An 18860-nucleotide genomic window follows, 5' to 3' on the forward strand; every position below is an offset into this window, starting at 1 on the left:
AGTTAAGTTACAAGTTAAGTTAAAGATAACGCTTTAAAAAGCTTAACCTGGTTACATGCTGACTTTCAGACACTTTACGGAATTAACACATACACACACTTACATATAAATACACACTGCACGTGAAGTTTGGAACTAAAATCATTTACAAGTCTTTACACAGCATTCTTCACGAACAGAGGAACACGTGCATACAAATTGCAAAAACACAGGGGCCCAGGATTTAACAAATTGTTCTAATTCATTATTTGCAACTGCTAATGTTCGCATAACAGAGATTTTGTTTTTCAGGCGTAAAAGAAAGCTTTCAAAGTTTAAAATGCCATTGCAAACTATAGTGCCAAAAATGTGGTACTTGGCAATAACGAAGGCATAATTAAGCGCTGACCAGTTGTTTGATTTTTGGTGCCAACCATACAGAATCACACTTTCAGACAGATTTATGTGTTCTTGGTATGTTTTGTGTCACCATCGCGTAAAGAGGTTCCAAAACGTGTAGGAAATGTTACAGGTAAACAGCATGTGCAACAATGATTGACTTTCGTAGTTGCATAGCGGGCAAATGTCACTGTCCTTTATACCAGCACGAAACAAACTGGACTGCGTAGGTAGGATGTGAATAATTTTGAACTGAAAGATTATAAGCTCTGGTTCATGAAATATTCGGAAGGGGAGCATATAGACGTTTTCGATGTTTTCTGTGGTGAAGCCGTAATTTAAAATTTTACTCTCACCGGTTGGAATCAAATAGGATTTGCTAAGTAAAGTCGAATATGCAATTTTAGCAGACGGAAGTGAGAGAGATTGTACCTTTGAAGAGACTGTGTTGCGGAATTTTACTTTCCATATTTTTGGGATGGCTTGCAGTATACCATAAAATGTAGTGAAGGGTACTTCAAGGTTAAGTTTTGCTTTGAGCTCAGTTAGTGATAGAAAATTTAAGTCTTCAGCTAGTAAATCTTTGATACAAATAATTCCTTTATTGACCCAGGAGTTATAGAAAATTGGTTTTCCATCCACTAGGATGTCACGATTATTCCAGATTATTTGCTTCTCTGCTGATACTTCATGGTTTGTTACAAGTTTAAAGCTTTTCCAGTAACTCAAGATAGTACGGTAGAATTCGGGGAGGTTTTGTAAATCGAATAGTTTGATATCGTATTGGCACTTGATGAAAAACGTAAGACCGCCATACTGATTTAGAGCATATTCCGGGACTCTTTTCCAAAAAGCGTCACAATTTTCTATAATTCTTTTAACCCAGGCTATTTTTAGTGATCGTTCCATCATTTCAAAATCGACCATCTTTAAACCACCGCATTTCTTCTCAGAAATAACAGTTTTTCTTTTAATTTTAGCTGGTTTGTTGTCCCAGATGAAGTTAAAATAATTTTGTTGATTTTTTCTACAAGACCTTTCGGTATAGACAATAAGGAAGCACTGTAAATTAGTTTCGATAAGCTTAATGATTTGCATAATTTTACCGGCTGAAACTCGGTGTTCTCTTTCTCTGAACTTGATTTTTGTTTTGTTTTTTCCAGGTCGATTTCACTGTTAGGATTCTCGTGCAATGGATATTTATGTACACCACACTTGAGTCCACTCACAGGTTTATCATTCACGCCTTACAATATTAACAACAACAATAGCAGTAGTAAGAAAACTCTTCAACTTCTGACAATTTGACTGATTCCGCACAATCTATCCTATTAGTCTACTGTTTACAGTACAGAAGTAAAAGACTTGCTATTGTTGTTGTTGTTGTTGATATCTTAAGCCGGCGACACACCTGGCGATTTTATACGCCGATCGCCGCGATCGGCGTATAAAATCGCCAATAGCTGGCATGTTAGACTAAATTTCCCGGCATTCGCCAAATGTGCCCGTTCCCGAGATTTTCTACGCTCATCACTGCGAATTGCTAGTAAAGTCAACCAATCAGGTAGGGTGATTTGATCACATGACTTTTCAAAACGACCCTCGATGGAGTCCGGGAACAAGGTTGAAATGCCACATCGCCGCGATCGGCGAAAAAAAAAATCGCCAGGTGTGTCCTCATCAATCACTTGCGATATTCGCTGAGATCGGCGTATAAAATCAGCTATAATCGCCAGGTGTGTCGGCTTAAAGGTGTGTTGCTTATTAGATGAGCTCCGCGCGCGAAGCCCCACAGCTAAGCGATTTTTGTAAACCCATCAGTGCGAGAAATTTTGGTTTGGCTATGACGTCACTTCCGTCCGACCGTACGTACGTACGTACGCTCCTCTATGTAAGCCAATGTGAAATGAGACACTCAAACCATGTGATGCAAACCAGGTTTTTTTTTCGGCGGAAAAATGCATGGCCAACTGCGCTGCCGGCCGCGTTTGTTTGGCGGGAAATTGCATCGCCAACTGCGCTTGAGCAAAAAAAAATTTTGAAGACGACGTGTAAGACAAAACACAAAGTCAATTTATGAATAAGTCTACAAACATAGAAAGCAAAGAAAGGCAGATAGAAATAGATCGAGAAAACAGGCGACGAAGAAGCGAAGTTCGACATAAAAGAGAGCGACTGAGAGCGCTAGCAAACAGGCGAAACATGAGTGACGAACAAAGAGAGAAAAAACGGGAAAGGGCGCCGAAAAAAAACCCGTGTTGCGGCACAGGGTTTGAGTGTCTCATTTCACATTGGCTTACATAGATTTGCGTACGTACAATGTGAAATGAGACACTCAAACCCTGTGCTGTTTTTTTTCGGCGAGGAAATGCATGGCCGACTGCGCCGCCGGCCGCGTTTGTTTGGCGGGAAGTTGCATCGCCAACTGCGTTTGAGAAAAAAATAAGAATAATAATTTTGAAGACGACAAGATACAAAGTCAATTTATGTGACCAACAGCAGGAGAAAGAGCAAGGCAAATAGCGGCGGGAGAAACAAATCGACTGGCATATCATCAGAATCTTGAACTGAAAGCATTTTACTCCGATCCGGGGCGACGAAACGTAGGATTTTTCCTCTTGAAGTGAAACGTTTCGCTCACTTAACGTTGTAAAACGAACGGGAAATCAGCAATGGAATAAAAGCTGTAAAAGGACTGGTTATTCTCAGAGGAGGCTAGTATATTAATGGAATTTTGTTAACAAAACTTTGCTAGTTTACTGTTTTGCAAGATATTGTTTTCTTGCAGTTTTGACACGCCGTTTAACTTAAGCTTAAGCTAAATACTGCTAACTTCAGAGCAGTCTTTTGAGCTCAATTTTTCGGTCCATGTTGATTATTTCGCTTGGAGTCTTATTTTCTGATCTCGTCCAATTTTGCCGTCAAACAGCGGGAGAAAGAGCAAGGCGAATCGCGGCGGGAGAAACAAATCGACTCTTTTAGCAGCTTTTAGAGGCGGCAATTCAAAAACAGCGGCGGCGAATCTTGAAGAGAAATTATTTTACTCTAATCCAGCGCGATGAAACGTTGGATTTTTCTTCTTGAAGTGAAACTTAACGTTATAAACGAACGAAAAACTCAGCAATGGAATAAAAGGACTGGTTATTCTCCACAGAGGCGAGTATATTCATGTGATTTTGTTGACAAAACTTTGCTGTTTTGCAAGATATTTTTTTCTTGTAGTGTTGACACTGCAACTTGTTTAACTTCAGAGCAGTCTTTTGAGCTCATTTTTCGGTCCATGTTCGTTATTTCCTTTGGAATTTTATTTTCTAATCTCATCCCATTTTGCTTCATTTAAAAAAAATTGTCAGTGAAACAAATGTCTCCCAACATTGTATCGTTGGCATAAACTACTGACAAGTTTTTCTCGCATATATTTCTAATTTTAGCATTTATTTCTGACAATCTTGACAGAGAATAAACAAAAATATTTAAAACAGTAGGATATAGCGGTAAAGATTAAGATGTGTGGGTAATTTTCACTGAACGTTAAAAGCGAATGTAAAATTAAAGTGTAATTTCATTTTCATCAAAACAAAGCTTACGTAAAACATTCATTCGCTTGTTTTGGTGAATTTTTCAAAGATAGTTGTTTAGTTTATTTCTGTACTGATTGCTATGAATTATCACAGTTTTTTTTTCATTTATTACTCAAGGATATATTTGAGGTCTGTTTTTTGGTTAGTGTATCCATTTTCTCTGAGGTTTATAACGTACGGCCTTCTTAATGAGCAAAATTTACTAGACAGTGACAGTGCCGGTAGCGCGCGTTGACTGTTCACAAACCGGTTCGCCTCGATCAACTTAAAAACTAAAAAGAATAATAAAAACAGAAAATATCATTTGGAGTCATTTAATTTACGCTTTTATAACACGTAGGGCAAAATGTTCTTAAAACTATCAAGGAACTTCGTAAAACAGTCAGTAAAACATTCACCGAAGACGCAAGCAAACCAACAAATTATTTAATTTTTTCGTAGCGTACAAAACAAACAAAACCGACGAGAACAGTTCTCATTATACACATGTAATTAAGAGAGATCAGAATACAAGTTTAATTTAGGAGCAAACTAACAATGATAAAACCAAATGTTAGGCATCAATTAATTATTCAAATGCGCCGTGAAGCTTCCTACCGCTTGGAAATCACACGAACATAGATCGATAAAAATAGCAAGCGGTGGATCCAAAAAAGGAACTTGCGGAGTAATTCCTGCTCCTTCCTCCCTTCGGTTATCGTTCGTTGAAAGCACTTACTTGGACGCCATGTATGACCGATTTCAGTTTCTCAACCAAACAAAATAAAATCAATCCGATCCAAGTCTTTAGGTTTTGACACAAATAATCTTTTGCTTTTTTTTGTAAGAGACATGAAAATTGACCTTTAGGAATTTCCTACCTAGCTGTAGCCTCCTACGCAGACGTTCTTAGGGGTTCGTCACGCGTTCCTGCCCCACGAACGTCTGCTGAAACAAACAGCCACTCCCGTTCGTCGACTGCGGACCAATCAGGAGTCGTTTCCCAATGTTGAGTAAACTCGTGTTTGATATTAAAAATATTACCCTAGACAGGATGGCGGACTTAAATGTGGTTTTTGGTCATGTGTGCCAAATGTTTGGTATAAGGGAGTTGAATGCGTATCAAAGAGAAGTCATAGTGCAATTTGCGCAGAAGAAAAGTGATGTGTTCGTAGACCTTCCAACTGGTTATGGAAAGTCACCTATTGATCAAGCTCTATCGTTTGTTTACAATTCAATTCTTGAAGCTGTTGGTCACTATTTGTTGTTGTGGTTTCGCCGCTTGTAAATCTTATGAAAGACCAGGTAGACAAATTGGCAAATATTGGAATTCTTGCCGCTTCTCTCAGTGAAATCACTGAAGAAAATGCAGGGTGTTATGGAACGAAAAATTTCAATCGTATAAACTATATGCACGTTCGGAAGCGAAAATATCTCCACGGGTGATGATTTCCGTTGTTTCGCAGCATGTGATTGGCTTTACTTGTCATAATGAGTCAATACTGATTGGTCTGTTCAGACGAAGGCAATTTGCCGACGAACGGAAGTGGCTGTTCGTTTCAGCAGACGTTCGCGGGGCAGGAAAGCGTGACGAAACCCTAAGAACGTCTACGTGGGAGGCTAACCTAGCTGCAGTACTCGATTTCCATGTATTTGTGGTACAAACAACCCGGCTTAAAGAGTCGAACTTCGAAAGAACCTCAAAGAACTTGTTTTTGTTTTGGACACAAAATGCAGAAACCAACAAAATGTAAAACTGTCGTGCTCAGCCAATCAGCATTCAGTAATTTTGCCCTCTGTATTACATTGTTACTGTTGATGAGCAGTTAGCTGCATATGCATTAAAAATGTACTATATAACTGCAGAATGGATGAGGAACTCATAAGGTTATTACGTTCATACAATAAGCAGACTTCTATAAATGTTTATTAAAAATAGGAATTGTGGAGCTCCGTTTTTAGGCTTGGTTAAATATATATATTACCGAGCAAGACAAATTCAAATAAGTTTTACGTCCCAGGAAAATTCCAGCACCGACTACGACTACAAATTGATCAAAAAAAACTAGACTGATTTTCAACGCCCACGAAATTTTGCACGAAAACGGCGTTTCTCCCTTTAAACCATCTGATGGCTTGGAGAAATTTTCGTTTTTGTCCCTTCTCCAGGAATCCTAGATTTGTGTCAGTCGTTTATTTAATGGAAAAGATTGCCCTAGGCCCTGATGCTACTTGTAGACCATGGCCAGCATTTCTTCCACAGGCCACAGGCTTGAGCTGGCAAAAAGGGTACTTTCAACTCATCGTTTCGGACCGATCTTGTTATGCATGCACTTTACGTCTAAATCCAGTGTAACCTTAGTTAGTTCAAAACCTATAGAAAAAACATTTTAGCAGTGTTAACACTTTGTTCTGTGCTGTATGTAATGTTCTGGTAGCAGGTGCTCAAACAGTAGAATTGTTTGAAATGTTGTAGCAGTTACACTGGGTATCGTGTCGGCTTAAAACGTGTCTCGCAGATAAACAAATTGGACTAAAATATTGCCCTGCGTAACGTCCCATGAATGGACATTTAGTACTCTTTCTTTCTGACAAAATCCAATCCAAAAATAAAGTTATTCTATTGAAATGTATCGTAATCTTCCTTTATTTGTCGTCAATAAAATAAAAACCTAGCTCAACTCTTGTAGTGAAAAGCGATAATCTCTACTCATTTTTTTTCTGGCGGTGTTGATTCCATTTTCCAATCTTATAAATGAGTATCACAAACATGAGCATGGACTTTAAAAATGTTATTGCTATTTGCTCGATCATCGCGGCCCCAATGGTTCAGTTTTTAATTCCAGGACTTGCCCTTTATTATTTAGTTATTCATTTCTCTGTCGCGCGCCTATTGCTTCTCTGTTGGCTGGTCTTGGAACATTGTTTACTCTTCTCCTGTTCAACAAATCAAAATACAGGAGAGGGTTCAGTACATAGTAATAATATGAGGTCGCTGTTGTTACTACAAGTACATCAATTGCAGTTATCCCACCAATTCTAGATAAAACGAATCCTGTAGTAACAATCTGCGGCAACCAACAAACAATAAACACTCCACATATCTTGTAAGTCAGCCATGTTAGCTTGATTTCTTGGCGTCTGTGGTGACTTTGTGAATAAGGCAAAAGAGACGAACGGAGAGTTATTATAATACCAATAGCGGTTATAACAAAAATAAAGAAAGAGACAATATTGAGAGAACATCCAACACCAATGTAATACAACAAGAAGACGGGTTGCTTATCAGAAATCTTCGATAAAAGACCTTTGAAGTTAAATTCATCACAGACTGACTCGGAATAAAACACAGCAACAATAAGGACCAAGCTTAGCATAAGATTCCCGATCCACGAAGCAGCTATGACAACTTTGATATTGCTTCGTGTCATGCGTTGAGTAAACGGACGCAAAACGCAGTCTTGTCGATCAATCGCCATAAGCGATAAGGTTACAGCGTTAACATTCCTACAGATGAAAGTAGTTATGATCGCAGAATTACATGCGTATTCGGCATACAGTGGGTAGTTTAGATGGTGATTTAAGGTAGCCGTTGCTAAGCGAGAAGGCAAAGCGGCCACACACGCGACTATTCCATTTACTGCTAGACTGGCGAATAGAAAGTGCGGAACCTTGCGTAGGTCTCGACGCTTTTTAAGGAGATAGCAAACTCGAGCATTCCCTACAAATCCAAGCAAAATGGCGATTGATAACAGCGTTATGTCGGTGATTACAGCGCCTGGACTTGGACCAACTATTGCCGAGCTGTGACCATCTAAAGACAGATTCATTTCGTCTGTTTGTATAAGTTCACTACTTTCAGCTATCAAATATGTTTGTCCTTGTGGAGTTTAGCGTTTCTGTTCGTTGTTGCTGAGTAAATTTCCTTTTGCTGATTAATTTGCGACGCTTTTTCCTTTGTACTGAACGTTCAGCCATTTCTCTATCTTGACCAAAGTAATGAACAAAGTGCGGACTCTTTTAGCCTTACTGAGTTTCCTTCTAAACAGACATCTTTTGTCATTCAGAAGTAATTAAGATGGTCGAACTATAGAGAAAGAACTGGTCCTTCAGTACAAAATTGAAAACAAATTGAAAACAGTTAAAAAATGAAAACAAATTACTATTACAGTAATGGCTTTTTCCTGGTAATCAATAGAACCTTAGTCTCTTCTTCGTTTCATGAAAGGGAACTTGTTGGCGTTAGCCCAAAGCTGTATTTAACTTACAGATCTGTTCAATGAAAGTCGCAGTTGAGATATGTTACTGATATCCGAAGATGCTGTAATTGTGGTTTCATCAGCATTGAGATCAGTTTGGGAGCTGACGTGCAGAGGCACCTCATTAAAAAATAACATGAAAAACAATGCTCTTAATTAACACTGCACGAAAAAACAGGTTTAATCAACTTTGCAGCTGGAGCAAATCTGCAGCAAATTTAGGGCTCGAGATTTGACACAAATTTGCCTTTGATACAATTGTTACGCAAATAAACAAATTCGCTTCTGCTCAATTTGTGTGCAAATGTGGCGTAAATCTGATATTTGCTTGGAATTTGAGTCCGTTTTGCAACATAGGTAAATCTACGAATGCTATACGTATTTGCTTCAGATTTGCTTACTATACCAAAGTTGAATATTTTACAGCATAGTAAATGCCGGCATGCACTGCACAAATCCCATGTTTGCATTATCGATTAAACATATTGACCACGATGCAAAACTGCACTGCCAATTTCCGTTTGGTTTATTCACATTTGCTCCAGGAGTAAATATGCTAATTTGTCTTTATTTTTCATTGCTGGTCAAATATTAGTGACTATGCCTGCATCACACTCACGTTTGCTGTAGGAGCAAACCTGTTAATATGCACTCATTTTGTTTTGCTTTCAGCTAAACCAGTAAATTTTGCATCATATTCGTGTTTGCTGTTGGAGCAAAGTTGTTAATTTGCACTCGCTGTATTAAAATTTAGCGGATAATCCTGCCGGTACTACATCGCTTTGAACAAAGGTCAAAAGGTCATTGCCCTGCGTAACGTCCCATGAATGGACATTTAGTACTCTTTCTTAGTTGGCGCAAAAAATCCAAAAATAAAGTTATTTTATTGAAATCTATCGTAATCTTCCTTTATTTGTCGTAAATAAAATAAAAACCTAGCTCAACTCTTGTTGTGAAAAGCGATAATCTCTATTCATTTTCTTCTGGCGGCGTTGATTTCATTCTCCAATCTTATAAATGAGTATCACAAACATGCACGAGCATGGACTTTAAAAATGTTGTTGCTATTCGCTCGATTATCGCCGCCCCAATGGTTCAGTTTTTAATTCCAGGACTTGTCCTTTATTATTTAGTTATTCATTTCTCTGTCGCGCGCCTATTGCTTCTCTGTTGGCTGGTCTTGGAACATTGTTTACTCTTCTCCTGTTCAACAAATCAAAATACAGGAGAGGGTTCAGTACATAGTAATAATATGAGGTCGCTGTTGTTACTACAAGTACATCGATTGCAGTTATCCCACCAATTCTAGATAAAACGAATCCTGTAGTAACAATCGGCGGTAACCAACAGACAATAAACACTCCGCATATCTTGTAAGTCAGCCATGTTAGCTTGATTTCTTGGCGTCTGTTGTGACTTTGTGAATAAGGCAAAGGAGACGAACGGAGAGTTATTATAATACGAATAGCAGTTATAACAAAAATAAAGAAAGAGACAATATTGAGAGAAAATCCAACACCAATGTAATACAACAAGAACATGGGTTGCTTATCAGAAATCTTTGAAAAAGGACCTTTAAAGCTAAATTCATCACAGACTGATTCGGAATAAAACACACCAACAATTAGGACCAAGCTTAGCATAAGATTCCCGATCCACGAAGCAGCTATGACAACTTTGATATTTCTTCGTGTCATGCGTCGAGTAAACGGACGCAAAACGCAGTCTTGTCGATCAATCGCCATAAGCGATAAGGTCACAGCGTTAACATTCCTACAGATGAAAGTAGTTATGATCGCAGAATCACATGCGTATTCGGCATACAGTGGGTAGTTTAGGTGATTTAAGGTAGTCGTTGCTAAGCGAGAAGGCAAAGCCGCCACACATGAGACTATTCCATTTACCGCCAGACTGGCGAATAGAAAGTGGGGAACCTTGCGTAGGTCTCGACGCTTTTTAAGGAGATAGCAGACTCGAACATTCCCTACAAACCCAAGCAAAATGGCGATTGATAACAGCGTTATGTCGGTGATTACAGCGCCTGGACTTGGACCAACTACTGTCGAGCTATGACCATCTAAAGACAGATTCATTTTGTTTGTTTGTATAAGTTCACTACTTTCAGCTATCAAATATGTTTGCTTTTCTGGGGGTTAGCGTTTGTGTTCGTTGTTGCTGAGTAAATTTCCTTTTGCTGATTAATTTGCGACACTTTTTCCTTTGTACTGAACGTTCAGCCATTTCTCTATCTTGACCATCTTAATTACTTCTGAATAACAAAAGATGTCTGTTTACGAAGGAAACTCAGTAAGGCTAACAGAGTCCGCACTTTGTTCATTACCTCGATTAATGCTCAGAGCACAATTTTCACCTGCTATCTTTATAGTTCAGTAGTACGATAACAAACAAACCATCTTCAGCGCTATTAAGTGCTTTCGTAATCCTTTCCTTTGAGAAAATTAAAGCTTGTTGGTACTGATTTGTGTCGAACGTTGAGGGTTTTTTCTTGGACGATGCTTCCTCAATATATTTAGTTAATTAAAACATTCTTTTGCCCATGCAAATGGTTTCCATGTAGGCTTAGGGCACATGCATTTTTGCATGGAAGGCCGGTATCTCAGTTTTTTCGGTAATTTGCCCTGGATAAAAATGCCGAGTAGACGACATCCGTTTAGAGTGGAGCTTATCCAGTTTCGGTATCTTTCGGGAGCCGGAAAGTAACATGTGGGCTGAAACTTAGTCTACTTTATCACCATTTATATGATTAGAAGAAAGCTTTAATTTGCTAAATTTATTGAGCATCTTCCGAGAAAAAAAACCTTGAATGTTTGACCCAGATTCACAGAGTTAAGAAGCGCAAGACAGCTGGTTTGGTTGTTACTGTACTACTGAAAGGAATCAGATAATAATTTCCCTCTGAGCGCTAACTTTCCATTGAGGTTATGAACAAAATACGGAGATAATATTGTTGATATACACGGAATATGAGCTCAAAAGAGAATGACTCTCGGACGGCCAACGGATGAAAAGCTTTTAATCGAGTTTCCTTCCACACAAACCTCTTTGTCACTCAGAAGTAATTAAGATGGTCGAACTATAGAGAAAGAACTGGCCCTTTAGTACAAAGGGAAAAGCGGAGGCGAAAACCACTGGCATTCGATAAAAAATGAAAACAAATTACTACTACAGTAGTGGCGTTTTCCTGGTAATCAATAGAACCTAAGTCTCTTCCTCGTTTCATGAAAGGGAGCAGCCCAAAGCTGTATTTAACTTACAGATTTGTTCAATGAAAGTGGCAGTTGAGATATGTTACTGATATCCGAAGATGCTGTGATTTTGGTTTCATCAGCATTGAGATCAGTTTGGGAGCTGACGTGCAGAGGCACCTCATTAATGAATAACATGAAAAACAATGGTCTTAATTAACACTGCACGAAAAAACAGGTTTACTCAATTTTACAACTGGAGCAAATCTGTAGCAAATTTAGGGCTCTAAATTTGACACAAATTTGCCTTTGATACAAATGTTACGCAAATAAACAAATTTGCTTTTGCTTAATTTGTGTGCAAATTTGGCGTAAATCTGATATTTGCTTGCAATTTGAGTCCGTTTTGCAACATAGGTAAATCTACGAATGCTATACATATTTGCTTCAGATTTGCTTACTATACCCAAGTTTAATATTTTACAGCATAGTTAATGCCGGCAAGCACTGCCAAAATCTCATGTTTGAGTTATCGATTGAACGTATTAACCACGATACAAAACTACATATTTCCTTATAGTTTATTCACATTTGCTGCAAGAGTAAATATGCTAATTTGCCTCAGTTTCGCAACATACATTACTTGCAAAAAATTTCGGACTATTTTAATTTCGGACAAAAATAGTGTCCGAGAATAAAACCGTCCGAAATTTTTAAGCGTCCGAAATTTTTACGGTATAGTATAAAACTTTGAAAGTACTTTCTGGTCGACGGCATCACATTTTCAAAGCCAATGTACTTGATATGGCTAGAATTCGGATTAGGCGGCTTTGCGCAGTCGTTCTTTTTATCACTGGAAAGGAAAATATTTGAGACACTGCTTGAGGCATAAGCTTGATCGAGTTTGTGTTATTTTCTCGCTGGTGTATCCGGCAGTAAAACCTTTAAGGTACATGCAGTAAAATTATCCTTTTCACAGATTTTATTTCAGTCTAGAACTAATTCATGTTTTTTAGTCGTAAACTGAATTTACTTTAGGTATGTTTCAGTGTGAGAAATTTTTGTCCGAATATTGTCCGAAATGAGGGAAAAAGTTTCCGAAAATTAAACGTCCGAAATAAAACGTCCGAAATTTTTTGCAAGTAATGTAGGTAAATCTACAAATGCCATACAAATTTTCATCAGATTTGCTCACTATACCAAAGTTGAATATTTTACAGCATAGTAAATGCCAACATGCACTGCACAAATCCCATGTTTGCATTATCGATTCAACTTATTGACCACGATGCAAAACTGCAAATTTCCGTTTAGTTTATTCACATTTGCTCCAGGAGTAAATATGCTAATCTGTCTTTATTTTTCATTGCTGGTCAAATAAGTGACTATGCCTGCATAACACTCACGTTTTCTGTAGGAGCAAACCTGTTAATTTGCACTTCTTTTGTTTTGCGTTCAGCTAAACCAGTAAATTTACATCATATCTGTGTTTGCTGTTAGTATAAAGTTGTTAATTTGCACTCGCTGTATGAACATTTAGATAATCATGCCGGTACGACATCGCTTTGACCAAGGGTCAAAAGGCTTAATGTTGGTGCCGAAGACAGTCTAGTTTTGCTGGCCCATGTTCTTCAGTTTATAGGTGTCGCAGTTATTTTAAAGACATACTTCATGTACGTCGTGGCAATTTATTATTGTTATCATCATCATCATCATCATCATTTTGATGTCAGTTGTTTTTTTTAGTAATCATGGAGTTTCATTGTATTATTTTATTATTGGTTATTTCAGTGTAGACGAAGCAATGACTGATCTTAAAATCTTTTATCGTGAATGAAAAACCATTATTTTTTTTTTGTTTACAACAAATTTCACTAACTGCCAAAGGATGACTGCATCTTGGCAGTGGGCAAAATGACCACATTTTGAAAACCCAGAGTGAAGTCTACAACAAAGAAAAAAATTGTTGTTAATTGTCACATTCGAATTGTGAGTACTATGTGTGAACTAAATTTTGTTAAATTCCTCTTACATAACCTTACAGCAACGTAGGGGACGTAGTTCCCTGTGCTGTGGTATGGTCTTTGTGTGTATACTCCCATGGTTGGTTGGGGAATGGTTAGGTGGTGGGTTTACCTAGCAGGGGACCCAATGTTCTATTGTATGCCCACCTGCCACTGGACGAATTTGTAAAATCAAAATCAAAATCAAATCAACTGAAATCCCACAAAGATGCACTGACTTTGGCTTATTTTAATTGACGTAGAAAAGGCGAAAATGTTCTCTTTAAGTATATAATATTTTCATTAATAATAGTATCATGATGATGATAGTATTAATTTTTCACTGACTGCCAAAAGATGACTCTATCTTTGCAGTCCTAAAAGCGACCACATTTTGAAAACCCAAAAGTGAATGCCACAACAAGCAAAACAAAATACCCTTGAATTTATCCTTTAGCTTGTCACGTTGGAATTGTGACCAATACGTCTACATGTTTAGCATCCTTAGCCATTTTTCCTAAATTTGGAGCCAGTTGTTTTCTTGTAATCATACAGTATCATTTGACATGTCTTATTACAGTGTATATGAAGTTGTTGATTCATGTTGTTAAATTGGTTTGTTCCCCTTCCATGAGGGGATATGGAAATTTTATGGAACTTCTAATTTCAGCCGTTTAAGTTGCAGGTGTTAAACTGCTTGTTTTCTCTTAAAAAAAATGATGAAATAGGTATTATTAATTTTGTTGTGTGATAAAATTGTGGAATTGGACACATTCATTGGTTAGTTTTTTGGAAAAATTAAAAGAAGTTATTTTCTTTGATTGGTTTGAGGAAAATTAAAAAAAAAGCTATTTTCTTTGCTGTATGCAATGACCTATTACTTGTAAATAATACATAATTCACATATTATTTTAAGAGTGTTGGTTATCTTCTGACAAGAGAACACTTTTTTGTTATTTTCCAAAAAACAAGGAAGAAAGCGTTGGATACTGTTCAACGTGTGAAGCACATGTGTAATGTAATAAGTTCTTTTAGAAATGCAGAGAGTTGTCAAAGTTAATGTTTGTCAAGTACTGACAGAAATACATGTAACTAACTTTAGCACTGTTTGTGATCACACAATAAACATTTGGTGAAAATATGATTTCGTCGTCTTTAACTTTACTAATTTACATGTACCTTTTGTTCAGAAGTGTAGTTGTCTCAAATGTGTATGTCTGTCATTTTCTAATTGGTGTAGTTAAATATCGAGTAAATGAGTTATTTTCTTCCTTTGCACAAACACAAAATTTGAATTTTGTATCAGCATATAAATCCATTTTTTGTTGGAGCAAATGTGCGTTCTCATTCACATTTACTTCTGAAGTAAAGTTCTCTTAAGTTTGCATTTGTTTCTAAAAGTGTGCAACGTTGAGTATAATCTGTTAATGTCGTGCAAACATGAAGTTTGAGTTATGTGCAAATGTGACCAAAGTGAAGCAAACATAATGTTTTATTTCATTTGCCCACCATGTTAATCCATCAGTTTTCCTTGGAGCAAATGTGTGATCTTACTCATATTAACCGACTTTTCTTTGCTTGTAACCGTCGTGTAAACATGAGATTTGATTTATGCGCAAATATGACCAAAGTTACTGTAAGCAAACATGATATTCTGCCTCATTTGTTCATTTTTCTTGGGGCAAATGTGTGGTGTTACTCATATTTACTGTAGAGGTAAAGTTTTCTTGAATGTCTTCTTCCTCCTGCACATTTGCAACGCTGTGTGAATATTGCGTAAATGCGGTATTTACCACGTTTGCTTTGCTTGTAAATGTCTTGCATACACGATATATGATTTGTGTGCATATATGATCAAAGTCGATCAAACACACTGTTCTACCGCATATTTGCTACCCATGTATTAAAATCTATGTTTTCTTGGAGCAAAAGTGTGTCTCATCTTCACATTTACTGTGAAAGTAAAGTTGTTTCAAATGAATACATCTTTCTCACATTTGCAACGGTGTGTAAATAAATATTGTTAAAATGCAGTATTTACCATCTTTGCCTTGTAAGCAATCTCGTTCAAACATGAAGTTTGGTTTTGAGCAAATATGACCAAATTTGATCAAATATGGAATTTTCTTCACATTTGCTACCGTTTTGCTACTTTTGTAAATCCATTTTTTGGTGCAGTGTAAAATACAACCCTGAGGGATTCTATGTTTAACTAATGCCTTGCACGATTCGTTTCCTTCTATCTAAGTGAACCATTTGCTTTCTTATGGAAAAGTACGAATGACACTATTTGAGTTTCTTGATAGACTATACCATAAGCCTCCAATTTTTTTTTAATAGAAGTTTATGATCGACCATGTCAAATGCTTTTCGATAATCTAAACACCATACCAGACACCCTATCTTTGTCAAGATTAACTAAAAATTCATCAATAATATAATTTTGGTAGGAGGGCAGTATCGGTACTAAGTTGTCTTCGGGATCCTGACTGTCTGGAGTATATAAGGTTGTTATCATTAAGGAAGTATAGAGTAGTCTGTCTGGCGGCACTGGATCGGTCTGGGCTGGATAAGTCTGGATTGGCTGGACTAGTACTCATCCTGCAGGAATGGATTGTTTTCTGGACTGAATTAGTCCGGATTAGTCTATCTGGCTGGAATGTTGTCTGGACTGGCCGCACTGGAATAGTCTGGCTGGCTGGAATGGATTAGTCTGGATTGTCTGGACCGAACTGGTCTGATCGGATTAGTCTCTAACGGATTGATTTGATCAATCTAGATTGGCTGGACTGGACTGGTCTGAATTGGTTGAACTGGATGAGTCCAGACTGGCTGGAATGGATTAGTCTGGATTGTCTGGACCGAACTGGTCTGACCGGATTAGTCTCTGACGGATTGATTTGATCAATCTAGATTGGCTGGACTGGACTGGTCTGAATTGGTTGAACTGGATGAGTCTAGACTGGCTGGAATGGATTAGTCTGGATTGTGTGGACCGAACTGGTCTGACTGGATTAGTCTCTAATGGATTGATTTGATCAATCTAGATTGGCTGGACTGGACTGGTCTGAATTGGTTGAACTGGATGAGTCTAGACTGGTTTAGTCTGTATCTGCTGGACTGGACTGGTCTGACTGGATTCAGGTCTCTAATGGATTGACTTGATCAGTCTGGGTTGGCTGGACGGGATTGATCTGAATTGAATGAACTGGACTGGATTGGCTGGACCGGCCTGGTCTGACTGGATTAGTCTCTAACGGATTCACTTGACCAATCTAGATTGGCTGGACTGGACTATTGGCTGAACTGGATGAGTCTACACTGGCTGGACTGGATTAATCTGGATTGGCTGGACCGGACTGGTCTGACTGGATTAGTCTCTAATGGATTCACTTGACCAATCTAGATTGGCTGGACTGGACTATTGGCTGAACTGGATGAGTCTACACTGGCTGGACAGGATCAATCTGGATTGGCTGGACTGGACTGGTCTGACTGGATTTGGGTCTCTAATGGATTGACTTGATCAGTCTGGATTGGCTGGACTGGGTGACTCTACACTGGCTGAACTGGATTGGTCTGAATTGGCTAAACTGGATAAGTCTAGACTGGCTGTACCAGATAAGTGTGGATTGGCTGGACTGGACTGGTCTGACTGGAATAGTCTCTAATGGATTGACTTGATTGGTCGGAATTGGCTGGACTGGATTGGTGTTACTGAATTAGTCGCTACCGGCTTTACTGGATCAGTCTGGATTGTTACCTGGACTGGTTAGACTGGATTAGTCTGGACTGGCTCGACTGGTTCGGAGCCAGGAAGCAAAATTAGTATTAAAGCCGTTAGAGGGCTGCAATGGAATTTTAAATAGTGTGAAAAATTGCTGAATCGTCAAACTTTCCATTTGAGTATTAACGAGACAACATACAGTGTATAACAAACACAGGACTAAAAATCTACTAGATACGATAAAATTTATCGGAGTAGAAAAATGTCCGCCATCTCTCCCGCCGACCGTTGATTCAACAAATGGAAATATTGAAAAAAGCTTCACACACTTTATTAGCTTATTGTCTCCTGATTTATACAGTCCAGTATATTTGGATGCCGGGGATAACGCAAAAGTTAGTAATTCACTCTGACAAACACAGTCAGTTTTTGCGTTTGAAGGCTTGCGCTTCTACACAAACGAAGACGGTTTTTTAAAGTATTTTTTCAGACTTCATTCAATTTAGCTTTACGATATGTAGTTTTCCAGAATTTATTTTAAAACAGCGAGCATACAAACGGTTTCCCAGAGGACACCCTCGAATGTATGCTCTGCAAGTCACACCTTCTGACAAACGTCAACTCGCCATTGGCCGAGTAAAAGATCAACACTATGCTTCAAGTGTATATGACAGAATTTTGTTTTATTTGCTTGGTCAAATTTTAATGTTGTTCTCGTATGAAAGCGAAAAAAGACCCCCTTATGAATTTTCTTCACTACGTTTGGGGCGTATAAAAGTGTCAAATTTTACTTCCGGTTTGGTACAATATCGCGCAAAACGGGAGACTGGGGATGGTAGGACTGTAACGTCAATACAGGAACGCTTATGTCTCCCGGTTTCATATTGATTTACTCTCTTTACGAGACGTGCGAGGTCTTGAAAATGAAACGATATATGTACTTGTAGCTTCAAAAAATAAAAATACAAACATAGCTAAATGCTGGGGAAGAACCTCACGCATGAGCTCAGCCAAAGAATGGTGGCCAAAGGCCGACGTTTCGTCCGTGAACGAGGCACAACCCCAACCTCGTTCCCAAGAGAGACCCTGGGAACGAGGTTGATACAAGCCCAGGAAGACATCTTAGGAGTTATGCTCTTGCTCTCGGTTGTACTCTGACAGCCCATGGGCAAAACATTCAGTTTAAAGGGATCCAAAGTGCCAATACTTTTCTCAACACCCGAACTATTTCACTCGCCAGTGTTCCTCAACAGCGAATCAACTGGGCGAGTAAGCACTCAAAATTACCGAAAATTGATAAAGGTGGCTGTGGGAACATCATCATCATCGTGTTTCGCCTTACTGATGTATTGGCTGTTCAAAACAAAGAGTTCTTTCGTTTCAATGCTGGTCACATTTGAATAACAGAAACAGGATCTCTGTAAAAAGTACACCCTCCCTACTGACACGAGGCACAGGGTCACTTACTAACAACAAATACATTCTGGCGACGGCGCTTATCAGAAAGAGGAAGCTACCAAGAAGTAGCTCAATAAACACATTACGGATAGAAAAAGTTCTAACTTGTAGTTTAGAAGTATTTTGGGCGATGCGCGAGCTCTAAAATTTCCGCCGTATTGGATTAGGAAAACGGACAGGAATCTGGAGACAGCCGGCAAAGGAGGGTGAGTGTGGACACCTAATACGCAGATAATACAACTCATGATTTGTGTCTCCTTTTTTGTCTG

The sequence above is a fragment of the Pavona decussata genome, unplaced genomic scaffold (assembly GCF_977016875.1).
Source record: "Pavona decussata unplaced genomic scaffold, jaPavDecu1.1 SCAFFOLD_3, whole genome shotgun sequence".
Classification (NCBI taxonomy): Eukaryota; Metazoa; Cnidaria; class Anthozoa; order Scleractinia; family Agariciidae; genus Pavona; species Pavona decussata.